The 16,149-nt window shown below is 40.5% G+C and overlaps 1 pseudogene; it reads left to right on the forward strand.

Moving 5' to 3' along the window:
* The first annotated feature begins 6,551 nt into the window (after positions 1–6,551).
* LOC120223048 lies at positions 6,552–7,054 on the forward strand (annotated as a pseudogene).
* Positions 7,055–16,149: the final 9,095 nt, after the last annotated feature.

The raw sequence follows: 16,149 nt of genomic DNA on the forward strand, positions 1-16,149 counted from the left end.
TTGGACACTCAACCTACTGAGCCATCCAGCCCAGTGCTAGGCCCAGTGCCTCTGGCCCAGCCAATTCTAATAAAAATTTCTGAGTGTCACAGTAATGGTAAGAAGGCTACAAAGCTACCTTTGTATGTGTGTGGGGGGGGGGGGCACTTCTAATTATATTTTGTTTAGTTTTTGAAATAAAGTAGTACTTACATATACATCTATGTTTGTATGTGTATATTTGTGTGGAGTGGTAGTGAAAGATGAGATCAGAATCACTTTGAAGACTTTGTCACAATAAATAGCTAACCTCTCCACTACCTGTTCCTAAAATGCCAAGGTTCTGATTCATTCGTGGTTATGATGTCTGGACATAAGTCTTTTAGTGAAGAATCCTAGGTAATTCCAACATGCACACACCCCAGCTAAGAGAATCTGTAATAAAGTATCAGTAAGGCCATATTTATCGACTCCCAGTTTGTTTAGTAGAAAGTTAGGGGGCTTGGGTGGCTCAGTCAGTTAAGCGAATGGACTCTTGATTTTAGCTCAGGTCACGATCTCGGGGTTCGTGAGATTGAGCCCTATATCGGGCCCCATGCTGGTAGTGCAGAGCCTGCTTGGGATTCTCTTTCCCTCTCTCTCTGCTCCTCCCCCCCCCAAATAAATAAGTAAACATTAAAAAAAAAAGTAGAAATTTAAAGCATTCCAGAAGCCTTCCATGCAGAGCAAGGCATTCAATTAACAAAGGACATCCACTTTTCCTATCAAAAATTTTTCTACCAAAGCCTACTCAGTGTCTTCCCTTCCCTTCTTCCCTTATTCTGCTTTTCCCTGTTTCTTTCTGTATTTAGCGTCCATTTCCTTTCTGCATCTGTCTCCTTCCTATTAGCCCCTGTGGACATGTGGAGACCTAACGGTGTAGCATCACAAATGTCTGCATTTGTCACTGGCTTATTTTAATGCCCTCCCACCATGCACCCCTCTGGAACCTCAGGTAGCATTTTCACTGTGATGCTATTCACCTGCCCATGTTTCCCTCAGGGAGGCAGGGAGGGGGGTCCTCTGAGCCTGGCCTTTCCTCTTTGGTGACACACTGTCCTGTCCAAGCTGTTCTATGTCAACTTCAGCCTTCCTTCACCCACTACTCTCTCCTTGTTGGGTGTTCCTGCTTCTCTGGGCAACATTGTCGGAAGATAGCAGTTCTCAAACTTCACCAGAATCCCCTAGAGCACTTGTTAGAACAGATCCCATCCCCCTTTCTTTTTTTTTTTTTTTAATTTTTTGTCTTAAAGAGTTTATTGTCAAGTTGGTTTCCATATAACACCCAGTGCTCATCCCAACAAGTGCCCTCCTTCATGCCCATCACCCCTCTTCCCCTCTCCCCCAACCCATCAGCCCTCAGTTTATTCTCAGCATTCAAGAGTCTCTCATGGTTTGCCTCCCTCCCTCTCCCCAACAATTTTTCCCCTTCTTCTCCCCCATGGTCCTCTGTTAAGTTCCTCCTAATCCTCCTATACGTGCAAACATTTGGTATCTGTCCTTCTCTGCCTTACTAATTTCACTCAGCATAACACCCTTAAGTTCCATCCACATTGCTACACATGGCCAGATTTCATTCTTTCTCATTGTCATGTAGTATTCCATTGTACAGATAAACCACATCTTGATCCATTTGTCAGTTGATGCCCCCTGACTTTCTGATTTGTAAACTGGGGTTGGGGCCGGTTTGCTTTTCTAACAATTCTCCAGTTGCAGTTGGTTCAGGGACCGCACTCTTGGAAGTGCTGGTGAAGAGAAAAGAATAAACGTAAGGACCAGACTCACTGGACTTCCTCCATAATGGATTTAGCCACTGAAGCTGAGTCACTCGAGCAACTTACTTCTTTTAGAGGCTCAGTATCCTCAGCTATAAAAATATGATAATAACCTCACAGAACTATTTTAAGGAGTCAACAAGGTATTGTCTTTCTGGCTTTCTCTGTGTGAAAGCAAAATTTATTAACTGGGATCTGAAACACTGAGCTCCCCTCACTAGCCATTACTAGCCAGGCAAGTAGCATTGGCCACCAGCACCGATGCCATAGCAGGGATTAGGGACATGGGTAACCATTTAAATGCACCAAGTCTCAGGATTAGCTCACCTTTCCCTGACACTTGGGCTCCCTGCCAATCTGTAGTCCAAACAGAGAAGGAAAGAAAGTCCCTCTCATCTTCCTGCCTCATTCTCCTTCCTTTCCTCCCTCCCTCACCAGGCTCAATCTGGAATCCTGTAGCTAATTCCAAGGGGCACATTTTGTCCTTAGAAGGAATGTACAGGGCTTGCATTCCTGTGCTCAGAAGAGAGTGTGTTCTAATGGGTAGGAGGTGGGAGTGGTAGGGTGGGGGTGGGGTTCTATTTAAAGCCTCCCCACTGACTCACTGGGGCATCTTAGGGAAATGGTTTCACTTCTGGGCCTTAGGTTTTCTCATTAGATGAAGGAATGATATCCCCTCCTTAGCAGGAGGGCAGAGAGGTGAGTGTTTGAGGAGCACTTGGAGGTGGGGAGTTGTGTGGTCATATCAAATGAGGAATCTCAGAGCTGCATATAGTTGTTCCACCTTCTCATAAGCATTTCAAAATGTCCTGCCAGTCAGGCAGGTCAAGACTCTATCCTGGGCCACCTGAAGGTGTGCAGTTTGGAAATATTCAGGATAATGAGAATTTTGTCCACACTCCTACTGAGTCAGCATCCTCCTTCTTCCCTGAGGTTTGGGGCAAGCAAAAGCAGGAAGCAGGACCCTGAATGTAAGACGTCTGGGCCCAGCTTCATCTCTCACATCTTTGGGACCTGGGACCAGAGCCTGCACCACTCTGAGTTTCAAACTCTGGTGATCCCTTCTGCCTCTCGGACACCCCAAGGTTCTCGAACTGAGCCATGACATTTTCCCAGATGTGGCTGGGAATTCAAGGAAGTCAATGGAGATGGCTCTTGGTTTCCACACTGACACAGCACAAGGCCTGCACTCAGTCTTTGCCTTCTCCTGGAGAGGTGGCCGGTACCTCCCATTCTCACTACTTCATTCAGGTTTTTTGAGTCCTTCCTTGCCTTGCGCTAGAGATGGAGCCAGAGCTGGGAATAGGGAAAGACAAGGTCCTGCCCTCAAAGGGCTCACTCACCTCCGGCAAGAGCAGCAGTTTCTGGAGAATGGGCAGAGCAGAGTTAACCCCTCCAAGGATTTGGAAAGACTTTCAGAGAACAAAACTATGACTAATAAGCCATAGGAAAGGCAAAAAGGTGGCAAAAGGCTATTGACTCCTCCTGACAGGTACCAAGCTGGTTGCTGTTCGTACATAAATTTATCTTTCACCCATCTTATGAGGTAGAATTGTTTGTTGTTGTTGCACAATTTAAAGTTAAGCAAAGGTGAGTGAACAAATTTCCTCATGTTCCCAGAGCCAGTGTGCCTTGGACTCTACAATGCCCCCTCCCAAAAGCCTTGACACTTGATCTGGCCTTAAACAATCACTAAGGTTCTGCCCAGCAGAGAATAACCATGCTTATGCAGACAAAGGGGGCTAAGGGAACAAAATAATGGACATCAGATTGGGTCAGAGACCACAACTTAAGGGCAGGCACGGGCAGGGTCAGGAGATGAAGTGGGAAGGGGGGCAGCCCCAAGTCTCGTGTGCAGCTTCAGTCAGTGACAAGCCATGGAAATGGGGGACAAATGTGATGCAATGTTTCCCTTTCCAGCTGCTGTTTTACAGCACTGTGAAGGGTGATGGGTTGAGAAAAGTCAAATTTCCAGGCACTGATGAAATGCTATGGAGGAAGGGACCGGGAAGGAGATGATGGCAGGAAGCTAGCAGGGAAATGAGAAGGCTGGAGCCAAGCTTTCACCCCCCCCACCCCCGCCTCCCATCTGCGGCATTTCAGTAACTGACGGAGATGTATGGGGTGTGTACTTGGAATTCTCAGAGTTGTCAGGAGGCCTGCCTGAGGTCCGGGCCAAGATCCTTGGGACCACGTAATAGATATGCATTTAAACTAGATCAAGCCCCAAAGGTTTGCAAATTCCTAGGAGTATGTTGCAGAAATCGACCTGGTCCTTGAAGCTTCAAGGTCCATGGGGATTCTGATCTCCTTTGGGAAGGATGGAGGGAAAGTGGATTGGAATTTCTCTGGACTCTGCCAAATACACATCCTCTAAATAAAAGGAAGGGCTGTTTCTGTCCAAAGGAGGGCCTTTGATGATGCACCATCAAGAAAAAAATCAGGGTTCTCAGACACCAACTGCACTTGCCCAACCCAGGAAGAGAACCAGGCACCCCAAACAATAGTCCTTTTAGACTGTATGGTCTGAGGCATGGGCTCAAGAGAGTTGGGCCACAGCAGCCCTCAGATGAGACAGGACTTAAGCCCGCTGGCCAGCCCGCTGGAGCCAGAGGGGAGCTGCAAGGGTGACAGCGAACTGCATGGTGACAGAGCACGGAAGCAGAGAAGTGATTTCACCAAGCCATCACATCGGAGATAAACACGGGCCACGCTGGGCCTCAAGGTCCCAGACAGAGGCCAAGAAGATGTGGAAAAAGCGAGACATGTACACCCACTTCTGAGCAGCTGTACTGACTGTAAAAGGGGTCAGAGAATGGAAATGATGACACTTCCTATTTGTTTGGAAAATCGGGGCCTGGTTTCGTCTTCACGTCCATCAAAAATTCATTTGTCTCCTTCAACTCTCACCCAATCTGTCTTTTCTTCCCACAATGTGCAGGGCAACACTGACCACGCACAGCTTGCTGAGGGCTGGAAGCCCTGAATGAGCTCCGGGCCCGTCTTCGACCAGATACTTCTTGCTTTGCCCTTGACCAGGAAGACAAAGAAACTAGGAGATGATTGGGCTGGAACTGTGGACTGTCCTGTACAATCCCTTCTACTTAAAACAATCTCTCCCTTGTTTCTTTCTCTCAACCCCCACCCCTCTCTCCACTTATTTTCATCCGTATCCCCCTCTTTCTCTGTTTTTTCTTGCTTATAAAATCCAGCTTGTGTGAGTAACGTTCATATGGTTATGAATACAGATGGTTCTTTGTCATCTGTGATAATGAGGCGGGTCATGTGGATAACCCCAAACTGCAAACACTATTCGTATACACGACTGAGAAACATTCCAGCCTGACTAACAGTCTAATATTTGGTTTGGGCTGCAATCACTGAGTATCCATTAGTTTGTCAGCAGGAAAGGCATAGAGAGGTTAACCCTGGAAGCCTTGGGAAGGACTAGAGCCAAGGCAAGAATAAAAGACTGGCCAGGTCTCCTCCACTGAGCAATGGCCTGAGTGTGCATTAGACTTTGTTGGTTTGTGTGATTCAGGCTGCAATGGCCTGAGTGTAGAGCATGGCGGGGGATAGGACTCAGGCTGTTGTAAGAGAAGATAATCGTTTGCCAGAGGTTTTAAGAGACTGTGAACTTCCAGACCAAGTAAGGTCAGAATCTCAGTTCCAGATTGGCTCAGCCTGGAAGAGGGCAAGCCTTCCTCACCAAGTTCTGCTGCCTTTATGATTGATGCCCTGTGGGTGGTGCTGCCTTAAGGAAGTCCTCTTTGATATTTACAGCACAAGACAGGACCCTATGGGAAATGTAAATTAGCTATACTCCACCATGCAGAGATGAGCACCATTAACTTATTTTTATTCTCTTTTTCAAGTTGACAGAAGACAGATGATGGATAGATAGATAGATAGATAGATAGATAGATGCCAGATAGATATAGATGGTAGATAGATCTTCCCTGTATAGTTTTAGGTCTTACATTTTCTTTATATATCATGCAAACATTTTTATATCATTTAATTTTTCTAATGTCTCTAGAACATTTAATTTTATGCATGCATAGTCACTTATTAAGCATCTCTATATTATTGAGGTATTGTTTCCAATTCTTGGCTTATTTTATATAATATGGCAATGAAAAATCCTCCTGCATGAATATTTCTTTGAATTGTTGTGTTTTTCCTTAGCAGAGATCCCCTTTAAAAGTGAATTTCAGGGGTGCCTGGGTGGCTCAGTCGGTTTAACCTACAACTCTTGTTTTCACCTCAGGTCATGGTGTCACATTTCATGAGATCAAGTCTTGGGATTCTCTCTCTCCGTCTCTCTCTCTCTGCCCTTCCCCAGTTTGGGCACTCTCTTTCGCTGTCTCTTTGAAAATAAATAAACAATTTTTTTAAAAAATGAATTTCTGAGGCACCTGGGTTGCTCAGTCAGTTATACTTCCGACTTTAGCTCAGGTTATGATCTCAAAGTTCCTGAGTTCCAGCCCCACGTTGGGCTCTGGGCTGACAGCTCAGAGCCTGGAGCCTGCTTCAGATTCTGTGTCTCCCTCCCTCTCTCTCTGCCCTCCCCTGCCCATGCTCGCTCGCTCTCTCTCAAAAATAAATAAACATTAAAAACTTTTTAAATAAATAAATAATGACTTTCAGGGGGGGGAAAGAACTTCAGGGTAAAGGGGTACAAAGATTTTTAAGGGTCTTGAATCAATTATCCAAAAGTTTTCTAGCTCTTTTTCGGAGCCTGTGGGCTGCTTCAGGATGAAGCTGAGCATGTGTCTCCCAGCCTCTGGCTGCCAGCAACTCATTGACGTGGATGATGTTTGTAAGCTCCGAACCTTTTATGAGAAGCGTCAGGCCGCAGAAGTTGCTGCTGCTGGTTTGGGTGAAGAACAGAAGGAGGGCTTTGTGGTCCCAATTTCTGGTGGGAATGACAAGCAAGGTTTCCCCACGAAGCAGGGGGTCTTCACCCCCACGGCCGTGTCCACCTGCTGTTGAGTAAGGGGCATTTCTGTTCCAGAGCGAGGAGGACGGGAGAACGGAAGCACTCGTCTGTTCCAGGTGGCACCGTGGATGCCAATCTGAGGGTTCTCAGCTTGGTCGCTGTGAAGAAAGGGAGGGGTGGGGCGGAAAAGGATATTCCTGGGCTCACTGACACTACTTGCCTCATCACCTGGGGCCCAAAAGAGCTGGCAGAGTCCACAAACCTTTCAGTCTCTCTAAAGAAGGTGCTGCCACCGGTGTGTGGTGAGAAAGCCCCTTAGCGATGGGGCGCCTGGGCGGCTCAGTCGGTTTAAGCGTCCGACTTCGGCTCAGGTCATGATCTCACGGTTCATGGGTTCGAGTCCCACGTCAGGCTCTATGCTGACAGTTGGCTAAGAGCCTGGAGCCTGCTTCGGATTCTGTGTCTTCTTCTCTCTCTGACCCTCCCCTGCTCACGCTCTCTCTCTCTCATAAATAAATAAATAAATAAATACCCCTTAAGGAGGAAGGCAAGAAACCTAGTGTGGACCAAAGTGTCCCAGATTCATCGTCTTATCGTTCTCGGTGTCTTGTAACACAAACATGGTGGTATTGCTCTGAAGAAAAGTGTACTAAGAAAAATAAGGAAGGGGATGCAGAATATGCTAACTTTTGCCCAAGAAAACTAAGGGGCCACAAAAAAAAAAAAAAAAAAAAAAAACCCTACTAAGAATAGATTGCCGAGAGATGGACACTGTCCTCTCTGAAGGTTTCCACCTCTGAGTCTGAGTTCAATCCAAAAGATGTTCTGAGTGAGAGTAACAAACAAACAAAATCAGCCATTAGAAAAGAGAGAAAAGTCTTCCAGGTAAGTGGCAACAATTTATACTTCTACTGGCAATGTAAGTGGCAGACACTTGCCAACATTAAAAGTTATGTTTCATAGTGGCGCCTGGGTGGCTCAGTCGGTTAAGCCTCCGACTTCAGCTCAGGTCATGATCTCACAGCTCATGAGTTTGTGCCCTGCATCATGTTCTGTGCTGACAGCTCAGAGCCTGGAGCCTGCTTGGAGTTCTCTCTCTCTCTCTCTCTCTCTCTCTCTCTGTCCCTCCCCTGCTTGAGCTCTGTGTCTCTTTCTGTCTCAAAATAAATAAATAAACATTTAAAAAGTTATGTTTTATAAAGATTAGAACTTTACAGAGTTAAATGATAATCCAATGTTTTAATTAAGATTTCTTTGAATTTATTTTGGGAACATTTTTCATGTGTGTATAGAGCTCAGTTTCTCAATTTATAACTCTGCTCATTTTTCCATTAGAGATTCTTATTTCTAGAGCTACTCTTATGAACTTTATGTGAGCTAATATTTATACATATGTACATACATTTGTATATTAAGTCTTTGCTACCTGCATTGCAAATGTTCTTCTCCACTTATTTTTTATCTTTTAATTTTGTTGAGCATTTTAATATTTAAAAGTTTTAGTATAATTGTCCTCAAATCTTTGCTTTTACTTTGTAATTTCCTCCGTGCTTTTATGTTTCTAATTCCTTCTCCCTTTTAAAGAATAGAAGATATATATTCATATTTCCTAGCTGCTTTTCTTCATTTTCTTTTTATTTAACTTTATAATTCATACTGTGCTTACTTTACACATAGTATGAGGTGAGGATTTTACTGGAAATTGTTGTCTGAAATATTTATTGACGAATGTATTCATTGGCAATGTTTCCATGTCACATATTATATTCCCGTACATGCAGTCGACACCCTGATGCATCACCCAGACTTCCCTTACTCCCCCATCAGCAGGAAGACAGCCCTCAGCTGTCGAGCCTTTCTGAAATTGCTTCAACAGAATAAAACTGCCCGATCCTGGGTCTCATCTCCTTCCAGGGACAGCCCTCCCCCAGTGATTGGTTGATATGGGCAGTCTCTTCCCTTTAACTAAGGAAAATTCTGACCACTCTGTCACCCCACAGCCTTCTATGTGGCTGACACCTTGGTTGGGACTGAATCATGGCTCAATTTCTCTCTTTGCCTGATTTCACTTGCATCCCCTACTTCCTTCCACACTGATCCTACGAGCACTCCCTAACCAGTGTCTTGTGACCTAATTACCATCTCAGAGTCCCAGGAACACAGCCTGAGCCATACACACATACTGGCCCACAATCTATAGCTCACGACGTCCAGAGATCTGGAACCCAAAAGCTTCTTATCATGAATTTGGTGTCTACACTCATTTGGGAGAAAAATATGATGCGTATCAGTAGGAGGCCATTCATAGTTATGACATATCCTGCTCAGTTTCATTAGAGAAATATCAGCATATTTGGTTATGGGGTACTGGCCCAGCCTCTGGAGGAGGTATTATTATTATTTAGGATAAAATGAAGTTACCTTTCTAAAATACGAATTCTAAATTCCAAAACACATCTAGCACCCAAGAGCTTCAGATAAGGCACCGTGGACCGATATTGAGTGTACTTTGAAACTTGCCTTGCTGTAGGTGTCATTTGCATTGCAATATCATCAAGTATTTTGAAATCTAATAAATTAAAATCTCCCGGGGCACTACTTGATTTTCTTTTAGAAGATAATTTGTGTTATTCCCACCCACTTTACTCTTTGAAAGTAACGTCAGAATCATTTACCAAATTACCCTCCGAAATTGAGATTTTTCACTGAAATAATATTAAGCGTAAAAATTAATCTGAGAACTACTACCTTTAAAGTATTCAGCCACCCCATTTAAGAGCATGAGAAATCTATCCCTTTAAGTTTACTTTTATATCGTTAGCTGGATTTAGCTGGATTTTGAACTTGCTTCACCTAAACTCCACACCTCTTTTGTTCAGGTTATTGCAATGTCTTAGCATTTGGTTATTATTCTGAAAGAAACTAAAACCTTTTTCTCAGTTAATTCTCCTTATTGGTTATTATTTGTCTACAGAAAAAAAAGTTTCTTCTTAGCTTTATTTTCTCTGAATACATGGAATATTTGTGTCCACCTTCCAACAAATTCATACAGTAATAAAACCTAACCCCCAATGTGATGGTGTTTGGAAGTGGGGTTTTGCGGTGGTGATTAGGTCTCGAAAGCAGAGCCCTTGTGATTAGGGGAAACAGAGCCCTTATAAAAGAAATCCAGAGAGTTCTCTTGCCCCTTTTTACCAGGTGAAGTCATAGGGAGAAGGCAGCTGGTTGTGAACCAGGAAGAGGGTTCTCTCCAGACACTGCATCTGCTGGCACCTTGATCTTGGACTTCCCAGCCTCCAGAACTTGGAGAAATAAATGTATATTGTTTAAGTCTTCGTTTATGGTATTTTGTTATAATAGCCTGAAGGGACTCAAACGCTTCTTTTCTGGGATACCTGGGTGGCTCAGTCCGTTGAGCATCAGACTATTGATTTTGACTCAAGTCATGATCTCATGGTTCAGTTTGTGGGTTTGAACCCAGCCTCCTGGCTCTGTCTCTCCCCTGCTTGCTGTCTCTGTCTCTCAAAATAGATAAATAAACTTCAAGCAATACTTAAAGAAAAGAAAGATAGACTTGATTCTTTAATAACTTTAACTCTCTAATAGAAAAAATGCCACCTAGCCAAAAGACAAAAGAAATTTGTTAAAAATAACAAATTGACAGATCAATTATGTATTTTACAAAGTGCTCAACCAATCAGTGACAAAAAAAGAGAAAAAATCCAATAGTAAAGAGAACAATAGTTACAAACAGGTAGTTTTCAGGGGTATGTAATACTCTAAGTGGGCAATAAAATTTGAAACAGTTCCCAAACCCTTTAATAATTAAAGAAATACAATTCAAAACTAAAATAGATATTATTTTAAGTCTATTAATATAGTGAAATTCCAAACATTTGATGATGACATCCAAACTGGCAAAGATATGGGAAACTAGGCACTTATATTATTTCTTGTTTCTAGAGAAGGGTTTGGCAATAATTATCAAATTAAAAATCCACGTACATTAGATTCAGCAATTCCACTGCTAAGAATTTACCATATGGATATATTCATAAAGTATACATAGGAAGTGCAAAAGCAAATTAAAACAACCATTATATTTACCAATCAATCTGCCTTAAGACATATCCTTTTGACGGAATAGTATTTTGCCATTAGAAAAACATAGACTTCTCTGTACTGATAGGGAATATTTCCAATATAAATTATTAAATGAAGGAAAGCAAAATGAAGAAGAAAGAGTATACTCTGGCCACTTTTGTAGATATAGGAAACATGGGTAGATAAAGATAGATACAAGTATGTGCATTGTTTTTGCTTGTTCATACTGAAATGTTACCATGGGGGACAGGACTTGGATAAGATGGATAAGATGGTGAAGAGGGAGAAGAACAAGGACTTTTTCACTGTGTACTCTTTATGCTGTTTGACTTTTCCATGTTACTTCTTGTTCCTCATCTTTTTCATTTTCTTTTCTTTCTATTTTTTCTTTTTCACTTATTTGAGAGAGTGTGTGTGTGAGAGAGCTGGGGAAAGGGCTGAGGGAGACAGAAACAGAAAAAGGATCTTAAGCAGATTCCACATCCAGTGTGGAGCCCAACACAGGACTCATTCTCACTATAGTGAGATACTGACCTGAACTGGAATCAAGAGTTGGACACTTAACTGACTGAGCCACCCAGGTGCTCTTATATACTTTGTTATACTAAATTGACAATAAGAATTTTAAACCATATTCCTGGGCTCCTATCCCTAAAGATTCTGATCCAGTGGGGAAGAGTGGGGCCCAGGAATCTGAAATTTTTACAAGTATTCCCAATAAATTAAATGTAGGTAGCTGAAAACCACACTGGAAATCTCAGTTCTGTAGCAATGCTATTTGATTTTATCTCATTCAGGTATTGATACCAAGGTTAAACTAGCATAATAAATGATTAGCATAGCACTGGGTGATGTATGGAAGCATTCAATCACTATATTGTACACATGAAACTAACATAACACTGTATGTTAACTATACTGGAATTAAAATTAAAAACTTCATAAAAAATAAATATAAACACATGATTTTCATTGTTGTCCATGATTTTTTATTATCTTAAAAGTTATATTAACATCAGAATTATCAATGCCTTGACAATTTAGGAAAAAAATTGCCAATAAGACAAAAATCTTTGTGGAAATAAGCCTTTGATATCTTACTTATTTTCTTCCAAAGCTAATTTTTCTATATAGTCCTCTATTTATTTTTTAATCACATCGAGTCAACTATATTTTCAGTCCAAATTATTCAGATTTTCAAACTTATTGCCACAAATTCGCAAATAAATCTGTCATAATTTTCTTCTCTACCATATCTGTTTTATAGCTTTCCTATTTCTCAATTTTATTTTTGAGTACTCTCCCACTTTTCCTTGATTATCCTTGATCTATTTTATAACTATTTTTAAAGAAGCTACCCCTTGACCCTTTTAATCAGCACCAATTATTTTGTTTCTATTCTCTAATTCTTTAATATCTACTTCTGTCCTTTGTATTTATTTCCCCTATTTTACTTAAATTTGTCTTGTTGCTTTTGAGACATAAAACTGTCACTTTCCTTCTTTCCTATTTAATCATGAAAATATATAAAGTACTGATTTTGACTATAAGTATAATATTCATTTCATTTCATAATTTTCTTTCTTTCTTTCTTTCCTTTTCTTTTTTTTTTTTTTTTACATAGGCTTCACACCCAGTGCAGAACCCAACATGGGGCTTGAACTCACAACCCTGAGATCAAAACCTGAGATGAGATCAAGAATCAGACCCTTAACCAACTGAGCCACCCAGGCACCTCCATGTCATAATTTTCTAAATAACTTCTCAGTATTTGCTCATGATCTGTAGTGATAATTTTATGTTCCCTTTAGCTCAGGAGTTACTTAAGAAATTTTAAAGAAATTATTATATGGTTAAAAGTATTTCTTTGTTTTAGTTACTTTAATTTAATGAAAAGCCAAAGTTGTCAGAAATTGAAGTATGCCATATTTGTCTTTTAAAATCTGTTGAGGTTGTCTTTGTCTCCTTACAAATCCAGGATTTGTTTTGTAAACTTTCTACAAGTTCTAAATGTATGTGGTACTTTCAATAGATATATATTATCTCATTCTTGTTAAATAATATTTATTATTTAATCTTGCTAAATTATATTATCTATCTTTGTCCTTGATATTTGGTGCCTCCCTTAATCTTTCAAAATACAAGAGGAGTGTAGTAAATTTTCCTACAACAATTTTACTTCTATTTACTTCTGTGTCCTTTTATTTCAGGTCTATTTTTTGTTTTTGGTTTTCAACTCAATTTTACATTCCTTAACTTATCAAAATATATGCTTGGCTTTGCTTTTTCATTGCTTTGTTTTAGTCATGAAGTCATTTAGCAAATGTTTATTTAATGCTCACTCTGTTCTGTAACAATTGACAGAGTCGAGTTCCAGTCAGTAAGATGAAGCACAGTTATGCTAGAGTGTCTGATTCTCCACTTTCCATTTTTCCCTTTGTGGATACCGTTAACTGGCTGGAGCCACAGAAGTTCCCTTGTGAGCAGGAGGTAAGGACCAAGACTTGGAGATATATCTCCCAAAATTATTTACTTACTGAAACAACACCAAAAGCCAGCTACCTCTGTCTAGAATTATTGTTGTAAGAGAAAAATAAATCCCTATTATTGAATATACTCTTAGTTGCTATCATGTGCTTGCCACTCAATATATTCCTAATTAATGTCTTTACATCTACTTCAAATATTTCAAAAACATATTTGAAGCTATAATTTTTTAATTATAAAACAAAGCACCCTGCAATAATTCTCTATGTAATAAAAGAAATTAGAATAGTTTTAATTATCTTCATTCTCCAATCTTTATAGGCATAGTTTGTGAAATCAAAATTTTATGTTGGTTGAATTTTTACATTACATATTTTTCCTGTCATGTTACTTTTGCATTTAATTTTGTAATCAGAACTGTAACAATTATTTAGAATTAACACGTTTTGCTCAGTGCTCAATCAGTTGACATTATAGTTCTTTAATGGCTGAATTTGTCCATTCGTGGGTCATGGTGTTTGACTCATCTCCTGAGCAACTGTCATGTCTTCAGGCACCTTTTCCTAGCATCCACAGAGTGCTATTTCTCTTTAAAATCCTCCCGTGTAAAAATGCCCTTCTTTTGCCTTTAAGTATAAACATGTTAAACAATCACCTTTTGCATAACTGTAAGAACACCTGGGTTATCATTGCTCATCAAACTCTACATTTTTAAAACTTTCTTATGAAGTTTTTATAAAATATTATAAAGAATAGTTAAGGGCAGCACAATTTTTTTCTTTGTTAAGCTACATTAAAAAAAATTTTTTTTTAAAAAAGAATGGCAAGAATGTGCTACCCTATCAGTAATTTATCCTGGAAGACGGTAAGCTCCTTGAATTCCAGCTCACGTGATTGTGTGGTGATGATGGTGGTGATGATGGTGATGATGGCGATGATGATGGTGGTGATTTTAGCTCAGGAAAGTTTTCTTCTATGTATTTTTCCTTACTCCTTACTCCTTACTTCTTTTGCTTTGGTCTCTTTCTTCTGAGTGTTGCTTGTCTAAAGTTGGTTTTCTGTTCTCTATGTCAAATTCCTCTCTAATTTTTAAAAATCTCTTTCCCCCAGCATTTACGACAGATATACTTGGTCCTTTCTATCACGGACTTGATCATCTGCATTATCTATTCTACTTACCACTTTCAAAGTACATTTGAATGCTTCCATTGCATTTTTAGCCTCCTCGAACTCTCTTCCTGCCTCTGTCTGAGCCTTTGTTATGTCTGCTGGCACTCCAGAGGCCACTTTTATCTCCTCTCTCAACTCTTGCTTCACAAGCTCATGCTTTCTCCTATTTATTGAGAACACAAAGTCAACATCAAATAGTTGATTTTTCTTCTTTTCTGTATATGCTTTTTCTCACATGGTATTCTCCTTGGGCAATATAGATTTATGAACTACCAGACTATTTTTTATTGGCTTCATGTTATCTTTCTATTTGTTCATCCTTGACTAATAGAAGTTGAGGATTTATTTTGCCACCTGAGTATTTCTTAATGGGTTGTTCTTTCCAGATCTTAGCAAATAATTGACTGATAGCCTTCTTTTCTGGTTGATGTAACTCCGTGTCTAAATGATCATAGCTGCTTCGATGGAAAAGTGGAATAAGGTGAGTCAAGTACAGGTTTCTTGCTGCCATCCTCCCAGAAGCTCTCTTTCTAGAACAGGAAATCCCATGGTTCATGGACTGCAAATGACAGACTGAAGAATAACTTTTTTTCACTTAAAAGTGATTTAAGGGGCAAGTGGGTGGCTCAGTCAGTTAAGCATCTGACTTCAGCCCAGGTCATGAACTCACAGTTTGTGAGTTCAAGCCCCGCATGGGGCTCTGTGCCAACAGCTCGGAACCTGGAACCTGCTTCAGATTCTGGGTCTCCCTCTCTCTCTGCCCTCCCCCACCCACTCTCCGTCTTCCTTTCTCTCTCAAAAATAAATAAACATTAAAAATTTTAACTTAAAAAGGGTGATTTAAAAGGTAAGGTAGTTAGTAAGTTCGATTGCTGGTACACTCTATCCGACCTGCAAAAGGGAAGCAATACAGGAGAGTGGGTCGAGTAGGTTTGGGGCTCCTTGGGTTTATGCTTCATTTCTCCTGTGACCTCAGGAGACCCATATCTGTGAATCTTGATTCTCTTGGTGTAAAATGGTGCTAATAATACCAACCTCACAGAGCTATTGAGAAAATTAGTGCATTACATGTTGCATGCATCATATTATTAATGTATGTTAGGCATAACTACATTAGGCAGAAACTAATACATGACAAATATTCAATAAAGTATAGCAACTATAAATATTTTGATAGTTGCACACTATTTTGTAAGACCTGGTATTTTCCATTTTTATTTACTTTTAAGTAAACCTTCTGTACTAATTTGTTTCAAGTACGATGTAATCAAATCCCTAAATGAATACAATGGTACTTTTTAAAAACAATTTAATTAGCTTTATTCACACAAAAATGCATAATCACAGGCCCGTTGCCAGCCAGAATCAATCTGAGCAAGTTAACAAGACTATGGAACCATTTCAAGAACTGTTAAATGTATTCAAGAAGAACACAGTTCAATTTTGACTCAATTTTACATACTGATAAGTAGCTTAAGAGTTTCATGATAAAGTCTTTTCAGTTAAGTGTCTGACTTTGGCCCAAGTCATGATCTTACAGTTCGTGAGTTAGAGCCCCATGTCAGGCTCTGTACTAACGGCTTGGAGCCTGGAACCTGCTTCAGATTCTGTGTCTCCTTCTCTCTCTGCCCCTCTCCCACCCATTCTCCATCT

The sequence above is a fragment of the Hyaena hyaena genome, unplaced genomic scaffold, assembly GCF_003009895.1.
Source record: "Hyaena hyaena isolate Hyena2069 unplaced genomic scaffold, ASM300989v1 scaffold_942, whole genome shotgun sequence".
Taxonomy (NCBI): domain Eukaryota; kingdom Metazoa; phylum Chordata; class Mammalia; order Carnivora; family Hyaenidae; genus Hyaena; species Hyaena hyaena.